This window comes from Fukomys damarensis, unplaced genomic scaffold, assembly GCF_012274545.1.
Source record: "Fukomys damarensis isolate Sample0158 unplaced genomic scaffold, DMR_v1.0_HiC HiC_scaffold_15, whole genome shotgun sequence".
NCBI classification, from domain to species: domain Eukaryota; kingdom Metazoa; phylum Chordata; class Mammalia; order Rodentia; family Bathyergidae; genus Fukomys; species Fukomys damarensis.
Window position 1 is genome coordinate 50,972,369 of NW_022900927.1, and position 13,082 is coordinate 50,985,450.

Below are 13,082 nucleotides of genomic sequence, written 5' to 3' on the forward strand. Positions count from 1 at the left end.
TTCCTTCTACAACCTTTTAGATCTATACAGATGTTCTTACAATCCTTTCATATTCTAAAGAGCCTGATTCTTTATTTGATCCAAACTACACTTTCTTATAGTGGATAAGTAAAAATTTATCACCGAGGCACATAGTCAAATTTCTTTGTCATTGTTTTCCACGGAGAGAATTGAGAGATAAGTAATTGATAACTCCTAGCTTCACATGACTACTAAGTAAATCAATTTAGTGTAACACTGAGAATGGTACTTGACGCAGAGTAAATTCAATAAATGCTAGAGACTGGTAGGACTATAGTAAAGGGGTACCTTGGTTCACGAATTTAATTATTTCCACCATTCTGGTTGCAAACCAAATTAAGAATTGTTTGTCATCCGAGGTGTAGTTACTATATTATGGCCACATAATAGCATACATTCTGCTCACAAAAGTATGCGATGTATACTATGTTGATGAATAGTAGCTATGGATGCAACATGTTTTAGCTGTAATATGTAGAGTATATTATTACATATGGAGCTTTCCCTCAGTACCTGTGAAGGAATGGTTTCAGCACCCTCTTCTCAGGAGGCCAAAATCTGCACTCAAGTCCTTGTAGAAAATAGTGTACAATTTACATATAATCTACCATGTGCTCCAGTATCTATATTGCTTATACCACCTAATGCAATGTAAATGGTATGTAAGTTTATTGTACTTTTTTTAGGAAATAATGACTAAACAGGTATCTGCTTGGTACAAACACAGTTTTCTTCTAAATACTTTCTATCTCCAGATGGTTGAATCTAGGGATATGTAATACAAAGATATGGGAGGTAAATCACACTGTGTAGGTAATAGAGTCTATACTCTCTATACAAATAATATCTATTTAAGTTGTATATATAATATATATTATTATAACTATTAAAATATAACCATTATTTTAACCCCTGTCTTTATACTGCTATACAAACTAATGTCACATTAAGAGAGCTATCTCACCGGGTTTGATGGTACACACCTGTAATCCCACTATTCTGGGAGGCTGAAGCAGGAGGATTACAAGCAGGTGCCAAGCTGGAAATCCAGGATAGGCTCAGCAAGGCTCTCAAAGAGAAAAAGGGGTGTAGCTTCGTGTGAAGTCCCTTGGTTCAATCTCCAGTACAAGAAATTGAGAATAAGAAAGAGGGGTTATCGATGTAACTTTATTTTGACTTGTGTAGTCCCAAAATTAAAATGATAATAAACTTTAAATATTTCCAATATTTCAATCATAACTTCTAGAAAAGAACATATATTGTCATCTAGTACCTTTCTTTGAATGCACATATAGATATAGTTTGTTTAAATTATGCCTGTATGTGAGTTGAACCTTTTAAAATTGAAGCCCCTTCACTAAAAAGATGTCATGGGGAGTCTTTATAATCTGAACACTGACATGTAGCATGTAAGGCATGTAGCGCCTTACTGTCTGCCTCCCATGCATTCATTCTCAAAATAGATTTGAGATATTGGTATTTGCAGCTATATCAATACCAGACAGCCCTGCCCTTCAAGGGAGATACACATACAAGCAGACTTCTAGACCTCTCTCCTTATAATTTTCCCTTGTACTTAGGTCCAGATGAGTGGGCATATGCATTTACAAACAAATGAAGCAGTTTTTTAAGCTTTCTTTAAAATCTGTAGACTCCCATATATCAAATACCTACCTAGGACTGATAGCCTTTCAGGTGGAGACTAATGAAAACTCTCTCCAAGGAAAACAGCTAATGGCTGAACAGACTACAAATTTATCACTGGTTTATCTCAAAATATTGTCTTCTTTACAATGCAGAGCTCTAGCTCTGTATACAAAGAACTTCTAAGATAAATATGGTATTTAGAGAAAAAAAAAGGCCAGGCATTTTGAAGGAACACGTCTTCTATTTTAGACACATGACCAGCTAAAGTCAAGGTATTCCACTCACCCTCATTTTGCACACAAGGAAGACAAGAATTATTTCATTTTCTGCACAAGAAGGACGACTAGTGGTCAAACTATGTAGTCATCCCTTAATTTAACATGCTAATTTATAGAATCAAGTATTTGCAGTTAAATTTACAGAACACTTAGTTAATGTTTATCATTAAGGGTTACAGTGTGATGAAAAGGAGGAATGAATTACTCTAGGTTTCCTGGCTATGTAGTGGTAGATCCAGGTGTCCCTCTAGTACCTAACCTCTTAAATCTTATTTTCTTTGGTTGTGAATATGCAGTGTACAATGATTGACTCAGATTTCTGTGTTCAGAAGAATTTGATTCTTTGTGCGAAGAAAAGTAGTAATTAGTGTGCCCCAAAAACTTGGAACCTTGTAACTTAGTCTTTCTAAAACTTTTGATAAAAATGTGTCTTAGTTTCTGACTAGATTTCAACCCTCTGAAAAGGATGAGGTGTTTTACATTCATTTTAGTTGATGCGTGAAACTTCCCCAGTAGAATAACTCCTAAACAAACACATGGAACTTGTGGATGCTGTTCAAAGACATAGCTCTCTGTCCTCTTTGTACATACTTATGATGCGTGATCAAAATATACAATAAATAATTAAATTCTTTTTTAAAATTTTCAGTAAAAGACACATCACCATCAAACCCCCTTGAAATGCTCTCACTTTGAACCGAGTACCCCAGCATTTGCCACTTTCTGAAGCAGTTCATGAGTATTTCTAAGAAGTGATCAAAAATAGGGTAAATGCCACTGCCAATTTCCATCCGATGGAAGAGGCAGCTTGTAAAAATAATTATAGTGTGCCCTCATCTACCTCATCCTCTGGACCTTGCACTTTGCAACTTCTGGGTCTTCGGCAAAGTGAAAACAGCCATGAAAGCTAAATATGTTGAATTGATGCAGGACGTGGAAAAAGCCACAGCAGGACAACTAAAGACACTCACGAAAGAGGACTTCAGAGCTGCTTCAGAAAGTGGCAGGAATGCAGGGGTAGAACTGCAGTTCAGATGGGGGGAGGTATTTTGAGGAAACCAATGCCAGTGTACCTTTTACTGTACTGAATATTAAAATATTGAACATTCACCATAGTTTTTAATCACATTTTATAACTACCTCAAGAACCCAAACACTACAGCCCTTCATCCTAGGCCCATGACTGAATGTTGATGTGCATGCCTGATTGTGCATTCCTTGACTAATAATGTAAGCCAACAAGTTCATCTGTTTTAGCTAAATTTAATTGTACTCTGGAAACTTGGAATGAGTGTGTTTAGAAGTAATTGTTTTAAATTCAGAGCTTAAACAAAGGCCTTTGCAAATCATTTAGGCTTTTTCTCTTCACTCACTCAAATTATTTCTTCATTTTAACACAGAACGGTCATGTAGGCAGAAGACTCCCACGCAACTAGGGGGAAAATCTTCCTAAAGTTGATTAATATAAAAGCACAGGGGAAAAAAAGGTAAGACATAAGTGTTCTCTTGAAAGTGAACTGAATGAGCTGAATCAGTAGCCAAGAAATGTTCAGGAATGAAGTAGCTCTGGTATGTCTGACCTCCTGTGCAAATGAAAGGCATTCCAAACTCCAAGTGCTTTCTTATGTACACAGTGTCTCAACACTGTGTCCCATAGTAACCATATCCTCAAGTGCCATGGTGTGGGGAGATGAAGTAGTTATTATTAACTTGGAATACTGCAAGATTTCACAAGGTTCAACTAGGCAAGAGAGAAATCTCAAGAAAGAATCATATAAGAAAAGGTGTGTAATAAAAAATATTAGGAGTTCACACAACTTCTATGAAAAAATTCTCTTTTACATTCAAGTGAAAGTACTCATGTCCTTATTTCAATCAGAAATCTCTACCACATCTCTCCAGTACATTGATGGTGAGGCATCTATCTCAGAGGAAGTTGAGCAGGTGGCACAGGTAGCAGGTACTTATTTACTAATTCAGTGTTCTCTATGACCTCACTGTGTACCATGAATAATGCTCGGTGCTGAGATCATTAAGAAAGTAAAAGTCTAGTAAATGAGACATATGTTTTAAATTCTAATCTGATAATGTACACATATCAATCCAAAAAGTATGTATACATTAACCAAATATTTACAGATAAGAAAATCAAATGCTGGAGTTTGCCCAATTTGTACCTGTTGTGTTAATGGAATGATTAGTACCATTCTGGTTTGGATGACAAATTATATAGTTCCTTTTTTTTTTTTTTATGATACCAGGGATCAAACTTGGGTCCTTAGGCTTGCAAGGCAGGCGGCAGAGCCACTGAGCTAAATCCTCAGCCCCAGTTCCCTATGAAGCAGCTCATGCATGTCAAGCAGCAGAGATACAAGAAATTCTCTTACCTTAACAAATATCTAGTAGAGGAGGTAGACAATTAATTGTGATATACGTGATAAGTGCTATATATAGAAAGAGAGAGTACACACAAAGAGTATCTTCAGAGTTTATTCATAGCCTACCAGGTCCAGACTGAAAGTCAAGTAATTTCAGAGTTCCAGGGCCCTATGGTGAGTAGTCCTAAAGAAAAAATAGGAATTATCTAAGTGAAGAAAGAATGTTCCTAACAAAGGAAGTATAGCTGCCAAGGAAGAATACAGCAATTTTTAGAATCTAAAAGCATTTGATTTGCCTGGAGCTTCACCTGCAAGTGTGGACAGATAGATGGAGCTGGAGAAATTAATTACTGGATTATGAAGAACCTCAGGTGCCGATTTAAGGTCTGAATTGAATTCCTAGGGTTGAAAAGTTACTGATGCGTAAAACACGGGCTTACTTTGGCCACAGTATAGCACATAAAAGAGAGTGAAGTACTGGGAGATATACGCAGGAGTTTTGAGATGGGATTTAAATAAAATCTACCAAAGTAGGCTTAATTTGCATGACCTCTCTTTCTCTTTCCCCCTTCTCTTCCCCCCACCATTTGCTTCCATCTTTTCATAATAATATCATACCTGGATTCCAGCAAACATGATCTCAAGGAAGGAAATGACACATCGCGAGTGAGCAAGGCGAAAAATAATGAACCTGGATTGCAGTAGATTTGTTGATTTATTTTCATGGTTATAGGTCACCTATTTTAATTTAATCTTGCCCATTCTCCTCTCTGCTCCCCCAGAGTTATCCTTTATTCTACTATTGATTGCATCATCTCAAAAATTTGTGTATTTTACATATAGATTAAATACATTCATGCTCTTACCTTATATTAATGAGTATATAGATTAGGCTGCTATAAGAATAAAAACCCCAAAATCCAGTGGCTCACAAATCTTGTTGCTCAAGACAGGAGGCTGGGGCTAGGCTAGCCATCCAGGGCAGATAGCTTTACTCCCAAATTTACCCCAGTTCAAGTTTGTTTCTCTTGTCAATACATCATCATTTCAGGTGAACCTACGGTTGAAGCTACCATTTTTTGTACTCTAGCCACTGAATAAAGGAAAGGTTGGAAAGGGTAGGATGCAGCCCTCTTCATATTTAAAGACATAGCATGAAACTTGTTCATACCATTCATGTGCATCATAATGGGCAGAATTTCATCTCGGGCTGTACCTCACTTCAAAGAGTCTAGACTATGTTTAGCAACACACATGTACCTGGTGAAGAGCCAGCCTCCTATTGAAAGAAAGAGGGCTTGAATGGATCTTGCACAACAATTAGTCACTGATGTATAAATTGATCTCATTGTGTGTGTCCTTGAGTAATTAAGTTTTTACATGTAATATTAATTTTTTATATCTATCCTCATTATTACATTAAGTAATATTTAGGTAACTGTAATAATCATACAGTTCTCATCATAGGGATAGATCACAACATGTGCTTCCATTGGCCGATGGGAACTGAGATATGAAAACCCAGTAAATAATTCTCATCCTCTCCACCAGTGATTAACCAACTGAGAACCATTTTTATCCTGAGAGAAGTTACCTTTTACAAAAGAAGTAGCTTCTAGTTAGATCACCATGCAAACTACCTTGATAGTATGCTCTAATTATATGGCTTATTTAATCCGTGTAAAGCATGGAGTCAGAAGCAAGGGGAAAGAAGTGGGATGTATTATTATAGTTAGCACAGGTTGCAGTTAGGATGGAAGGACCATGCAAGCTATACCCTGCCTCTCTCTGCTGCATCAGCCTTCTGTGGGATGATGTGGTTGTTACCTCAGTCAAATGCTGAGGTAACAGGGTCCACAGGTAGAAGCTGGCCAACATACATTCTTGTTCTTTTGAAGAGATCCAGGAGCAATGAACCTTATAAGCAAATATGGAATTTAGAAGTATTTCCTGGACAGAGAAATTGTGGGGCCAGAATGGGTGTCATCAATAGATGCACTACTGCTTAATGTGTGTCATTGGTGATCAATGCTCGCCTCTTATCAGGTGAGCTCATAGTTGAAGCTGGTATTCTTGTGTTCTAGCACCTGGAAAGGGAGAAGAGAAAGTGGTGGGATGCAAAAGCTTATCACAGACTGAGTAGTTATTCTTGCTAAATGAAGGGTGCAACCTGGTGATGTTTGCTTAAGACCTCATGTGCACAGCCCTGCCTGTCTGAAATCAGTCATATATATGTGGGCAAAGCCACCTTAACCAAAAGGAGCCACTAAGAAAAAATTCCTCCACATTTATAGCTAGCATGTTATTCCCAAAGGATAGACCAACTTACCCTGCTCACACTGAGTCTCTGTTCTACATCATAATATATTCTGAATGTGGCAAGAAAAGGGACCAAATAAAGAACATATATCTAGATGGTTTCATTTTAAAAAGAAGAGAAAAAAAGAATGCCAAATAGGAACCAAAGAGTAACTCCTTATTAGCAAAGACTGAACTGGAGAATATGTCTTACATTTATGGGCCTCCTAATGAACCCAAGTCATAAGCTAATGCCACCAATTGCAGTCCTACTCACATCAGTAGGGTAAGATTCACCCTGTAACTGCTGGAAAGCAGAAAAGCATTATGTGCACCGCTTGCAGTGTGGCATATTCCCAAGAAAAATAGAGAAAGAAGCCAAGTTATGCAACTTAATTTCCTTGTGGCAAACTTACCAATAATTTACTTTTCTTCCTGTGAAGAAGAGAACATCGATGTGCACTAATTAAAGCACTACTATTACAGCAAAGCATCATCATAGAAATATAACAATAAACAAGGCATTGCTTCCCAGGTTTTCCAGCATGAAAAACAGTGCTGCAGTATAAATCTTTATACCCATTTCCTTATGCAAAGAACAAGAGTGATATCTTTAAAATATGCCTAGGACAGGATTTTCTAGGTCATTTTATATCATGTGATACATACACTGTTAAGTTGTTCTCCTCACAGACTGAACCAAACTACATTTCCATCACTAGAAGTAGAAGCTTCCCTTGACTCCGTGTCAAGGCTGAATGCTGAAATAGATGGACAAATGGATGGACAGATGGATGGATGGGTGAATAAAGAGACAGCCATCTGCTGAGTATAAAATTATACACCAATGTAAAATGATTTTAGTTTTATTTCTATCACCTTTATGAAACTGAATGCCTTCTATGCTTACCTGATATCTATACTGCATTTTCTTTCATGGAATTTGTTCTTTTTTCTTTTTTTGCTCTTCTATTTTTCTGTTTGATTTCTCACAGATGTATAGAGTTTTTGCTTTTGGTTAAATACAAATTTAAGGTCAGTGATAAATACTTTCACTCAATCTGTCCTTTATATTTTCTGCTTTTCTTCCTACACTGTATTTTAGGATTTTTAAGGGAGATGGGGATCAGGGATCTATTTGACTCACTCTCTCCTTTCCTATATCTAATCTTTCATTTAATACCTCAGTCAAATTTTAAACATCAGAAGATATTATAGTAAGAACAAGGTGAAACCTTATATCAAACATACTACAGAGCAACCAACGTTATAAAGATCCCTCCTTGCCTTAAATTCTTCAACATTCTTCCCTGGCTATGAGCCTCTGAGTCTGATGCTTTCTTTAAATTCTTCCCTATTTAGCCCCTCTTAATCTCTAATACCCCAAGGAATCCATCTCTACCCCTAATGTATATAGCTCTTTCTGAAGCACTGAGTCTAGCAGTTTGCTATATCCTTAGAATGCTTGGTGCCCATTCTCATAAATCCAAACAGCACCTCAAAATACGCATACAGCAAAAGGGAGAATTTAGGATTTTGCCGCAGGTGGTCAGTGGTAGTTTGCTCAACACTTAGGAAATGACTGTATTCAAAAAGGGCCAGTTTAACGACTTGGGACAAGTTTGTTACTCCATTCTCACTCCAAGAAAAATTATACACATCATCCTCATAATAGCTGTGCTTCTTTTCTAGGATGAATTTCTAGATGTGGAATGACTGGGTCAAAGTGTACTCATTGCTTGAGATTTTCCACAAGTGTTCAAAAGAAGCAGATTTCTAAAATAGCTAAACCTATTTTCAACCCTGTATGTGGTAACAATGATTTAAAGTTTTTTGAGGACCGAAATAGAATCTCTGGAAGGCCACACAACATTAGAGACAGCAGTTATCCCTCAATGTCCTCAGGACACTGGTTGTAGGGCTCCCAAGGATACCAATATGTTCGATTCTATCATATGAAATTGTGTAGTGTTTTCATACAACTCATATGCATCCTCTCATATACTTTAAATCATTTCTAGGTCATTTATAATACTTAATGTAATGTAAATGCTATGGAAATAGTTGAACTGTTTATATATAGGAAAAAAGCCTACATATGTTTAGCAAAGATGTAACTTTTTTGGTAATATTTTTGATTTGTGGTTGGCTGAATATGCCCACCTGGATACAGAGGCTGATTGTATTCACCTGAAAGGATGAGAAGACTAAGGAAGATTGTCCCATATTGGTAAGATATTTAACAGAGCTGTCCATAGGCCGAACTGTCCATCACACACACACACACACACACACACACACACACACACATTCAATATTCCTGTTCCACAAAGCTCCCTGGGAATTAAAAACAATACTTCCCCATTAAAAAATACCGTATTCATAATACCATGTCCAGTAATCCAAGCCACTTATTTGGCAAGTATTATGTACCAATAACTGTGTTAGACACTTCAGACTTAAAATTAATTGGAAAAGTAACTACCTTCAAAACTCATCTATTGGAGAAGACAACATATCAGTAATGCCTAAAACATACATCTGAATTCCAAGCTTTATCCTCTCTCTCTAAAAAGTATACACATTTAGTACATGGAGGAAAAGAAGAATAGATAATTGTCCTAAATAATTACAAAAATATTGTATTGATTTCTGTTCAAATTCCAATTCTCAATTTTTTAATTTCCTGAAAGATGTATTTTGCACTATTAGCAGTGTGCTATATCCCTTGTGAATACATTTCTCAATAAACCCAAGTTCATTAAGGAAGGTGAGTTTAACATCCATTTTATCAGAATCTCTTTCATGGTGTTCCTTATAATATTTCTAATGGTAGGCTATGGACCTTTTATTGTGTCTCCTATAGTTACATAGCCTTGTTACAAGCTAAAGAAACCAGGTCTGAATTCATCTTTTGAAACTGGTCAGAGGGCAGAGCATGTGATAATCTGTGTAGATATCAGACATTTACACAGAAATTGTGGAGGGGAGAAGGAGGGAGGGAGAGAGAACGAGAGTATTAAAAAGAGAAGGGTTATTTTTGAAAAACTAAAATCAGTACATCAATGACTTTAAACCTAGACCCCTGTTTGAGTTTTATACATTTCCATTTTACCTTTCTTTTCTTTTGCTTTAGTGTGCAACCTTCTAGAAGACTGGGTTTTCCTCAACTACCTCCAGAGAACCTAGCACCTGAAATCCATGACCACTGAAAAGGTAGAAATTAGTTGAATCTTCTAACTAGGAGTTACTAATATTTTCATTTCAGATCTTATAGTTGCCAATAGTTGTAAAACATAACATTTCCTTTCTTGTGAGGGGACACAGCCTTTCTGAATACAACCAAATCTTCCTTTGATGATTCTAAAGTTTGGTGCCACAGGGACATTTTCAGAAACCACAGTTTCCTTTGTTCCATAGAAGGTATAGTGAAGGTTCACATTCTTAAATGTAATCCTGTTTAGTAGACTGTTTTTTTTTTATGTGCTTCTTTTTCACAGCAGAGGACAAAAAATTGTTAGAGGCATTAAACTATGGTGAACTTTAACTAAACATGTCATAGGATCTCACATTATAAATACTGATGATTGGCTCCTTCTGGGCTCTATTTTTCACCTCTCTTCAAGGATTAGAATATGGGCATCACTTGTATTAAAGGATTGGCCTGCCTATTTTCAGCCCTGACTTTTCTCCTAATATGGCCAGTTGCTTTGCAAAAGTATAGACTAGACACAGCTATGAATGGATTCAAGCTCATCTATCTTTTCTGAAAACCCTAACAGCTCAATGAACATGTAACTCTTGTGCTTTTTTAACGTATGAACGATTCTAGTAAATATTTTGCCATCTACCTGGCACTAAGCCACTAGATAAACAACTGAATTCAACCAACATTTATTAAATACTACCTGCCCCAGTACACACCTACAATTTGTTCTCAGCTTGAGAAAAATGAGAAATCAGATGACAAACTAGCTCTATAGCCCCAGCCAGCTGTACAATCAGGGAAGGAAAAAGGAACTAAGGCTGACAAAGTCCACTCACTGGGTGTCTTGAGGGATACTCTAAGATCTTCTCCCCTCTCTGGTACGAAATTCTTACCAATAAAATACACCCACTCTGAAACAGTCAGCATTGGATCCCCTGAATGTATCTTTTTACCTCTCGTTTTCTTTCTAGGCTGTAAGCTCCCTCCTAACTGCATTAGAGGCTTTCATAAATATTTTTAATTAATACATAGAATCTATTTGAATTAAATTATCTCTAGAAGGTCCTGTTAAAAAGGTTACCTGTGGTCTAAGGAAACTTTAGGACTCACAGTTTCTTCTTTCTCCCACCACAATCGAACTTTTGACATCTCATAGTTTGAGAGTTTCAGAGCACCTGCTGTTTGAATCCATATCTTTCCTGAAGCTCCAGAACTGACCCATCAAATATTCTACACAAGCACAGGCAAACGCCATAGGGAACATAATGTCTGCCTCTGCCCACACATTACTCCCCTTCCTTCACCTTCTAACCTCTCACCAAAGTTCTCTAGAATTCTTTAAAATAATAATAATTGGAAAGCCAATCTGCATGAGCAATTGTTGGACAAGCACCTATTGTCTGCTAAGCTCAGTGTCAAGATTCCATTCATTGTGTCATAAAACCAAACAATTCCCACTGGAAGATGTTGTTAATCTTGTTCTATCGGTGAGAAATGTGGAGGCCAGAGAGGTTTTCATTTCATTCTGTTTAACTTCTATCATCCTTGACCTAGCCTGCTGGGCACTGATCTTTCCATCAACTTTCTCTTTTGCTCCTTGTGCTCCTGCTATAATAACTAAGGATGTCAGGTTCTTTCTGTTTCTATACACTACATTTTCTCTCCTTGTCTAGTCTGCCTGTGCTCTGGGTGTTCATCCTCACATCTCTCACCCTGCTTAACACCAACTTACCCTTTAGGTCCTACACTCATGGCACTTCCTAAAAGCAGCGCTCTTTAATCACTCCCTCACCTCACACACAAAGAGTTGCCAGGCAAAATATAAGAATACAATTCAATTAGAATTTCAGATGAACAGCAAATGACTTTTCAGCACAAGCGCAGCTCAAATATTTCATGAACTTACTAAAGTGTTCACTGCCTACCACTTCCAAATGAGGTTTGTTTCTCTTGGTATATACACTCTTAAGAGCACCATGGTTCCTCCTTCATAATATTTTTTAAAATTATGATTAATGATAACATAATAATGTTTTGTTTAAAATGGTCTTCAAGCTGCTCTAGACTTTAGGTCTCTAGACTGTGCCTATTTTGTTAACACTAATATTTCCAGCACTGAGCACAGTGTCTGTCACATAGCTGATAGCCAATGGATATGTTACACAAAAGAATAATGAAAGAAAAAGAAGAGTACGAAGGAAGGAAAGAAGGGAGGGAGTGACGCTAAGGAGGCAGGAGAGAATTATTGCAGTTTTCTCTGTGGACTGGGGACACTGATATATGAGTGTAACTTATCCTAATAGCAATAAATTACTATAATTACCATTTAGGGTTAACTGAACTAAGTCTCAGGCACTGCTCTTGCATATAATACTTTTACTTCTTTTCCTTTTTTTTCTTTTATTTTTTGCAGTGCTGCAAATCAAACCCTTACACACTAGGCAAGTGTTCTGCAACCAAGCTATACCCTCAGGCTTGTTTCTTTATTTATGAGAAAAAAGAGAAGCATAGGGCCAGGGATTTAGCTCAGTGGTTCTGGTTTGGCTGCCTGCCTAAAAAAAGACAGAGAGAGTGAAGCATTTTTCTGCTGAGAGACAATGCTTCTTAAATATTTTCATGTTTTTTTCACGCAGTCAGGGCTTTCTGAAGAAAGAGCACTAGCACCTGAATTAAAATGTGATTGAATATCAAATGTCTTCATCCCTCTTTGTTGCTATAACAAAATACCATAGACTAGGCGACTTGTGAATGACAGAAATTCACTTCTTACAATTCTGAAAGTCCAAAATCAAGATGCTACCAATTCTGTGTCTAGTGAGGATTTACTTTCTGTTCATAGGTGGCACTTTCTTATTTTGTCCTCACACAGTGAAAGGGCAAGCAAGCTCCCCCGGGCCTCTTTCACAAATAAATACATCAATCTCATCCTCACCACCTCTTCACAGAATCGCCTTCAGGGGTTAGACTTTCAGCTTATGAATTTGAGGGACACAAACCTTGGCTTCAAGTGTAAAGACCATTAAACTTGGTAGCACTCACAGGAGCGTCCCTCCCCGGAGTCATTAGTTTACATACCAAAGTGAAACTTTCTCTTCTGTACAGAAACAATTTCTTTATGTTCCATAAAGAAGTTCTTTCTCTGTCTCTCCACAAGATAAGATGGGAAGACATCTCATCATCTCTTATATAAACTTCCAAGTTTCAGAATTTCAGAATTCTTCTCCTGTGGTGACCACTCCACCACATATGGAA

At 37.2% G+C, this 13,082-nt stretch overlaps 1 long non-coding RNA gene across 1 annotated transcript; it reads right to left on the minus strand.

Annotated features, from left to right (window-relative positions):
- Positions 1–6,013: 6,013 nt before the first annotated feature.
- Positions 6,014–11,151, minus strand: LOC104854745. The gene is made up of 4 exons (XR_778197.1): positions 10,912–11,151; positions 7,533–7,633; positions 7,292–7,383; positions 6,014–6,411 (listed from the first exon to the last, which is right to left on the minus strand). It is a non-coding gene; the product is annotated as an uncharacterized LOC104854745 (long non-coding RNA).
- Positions 11,152–13,082: the final 1,931 nt, after the last annotated feature.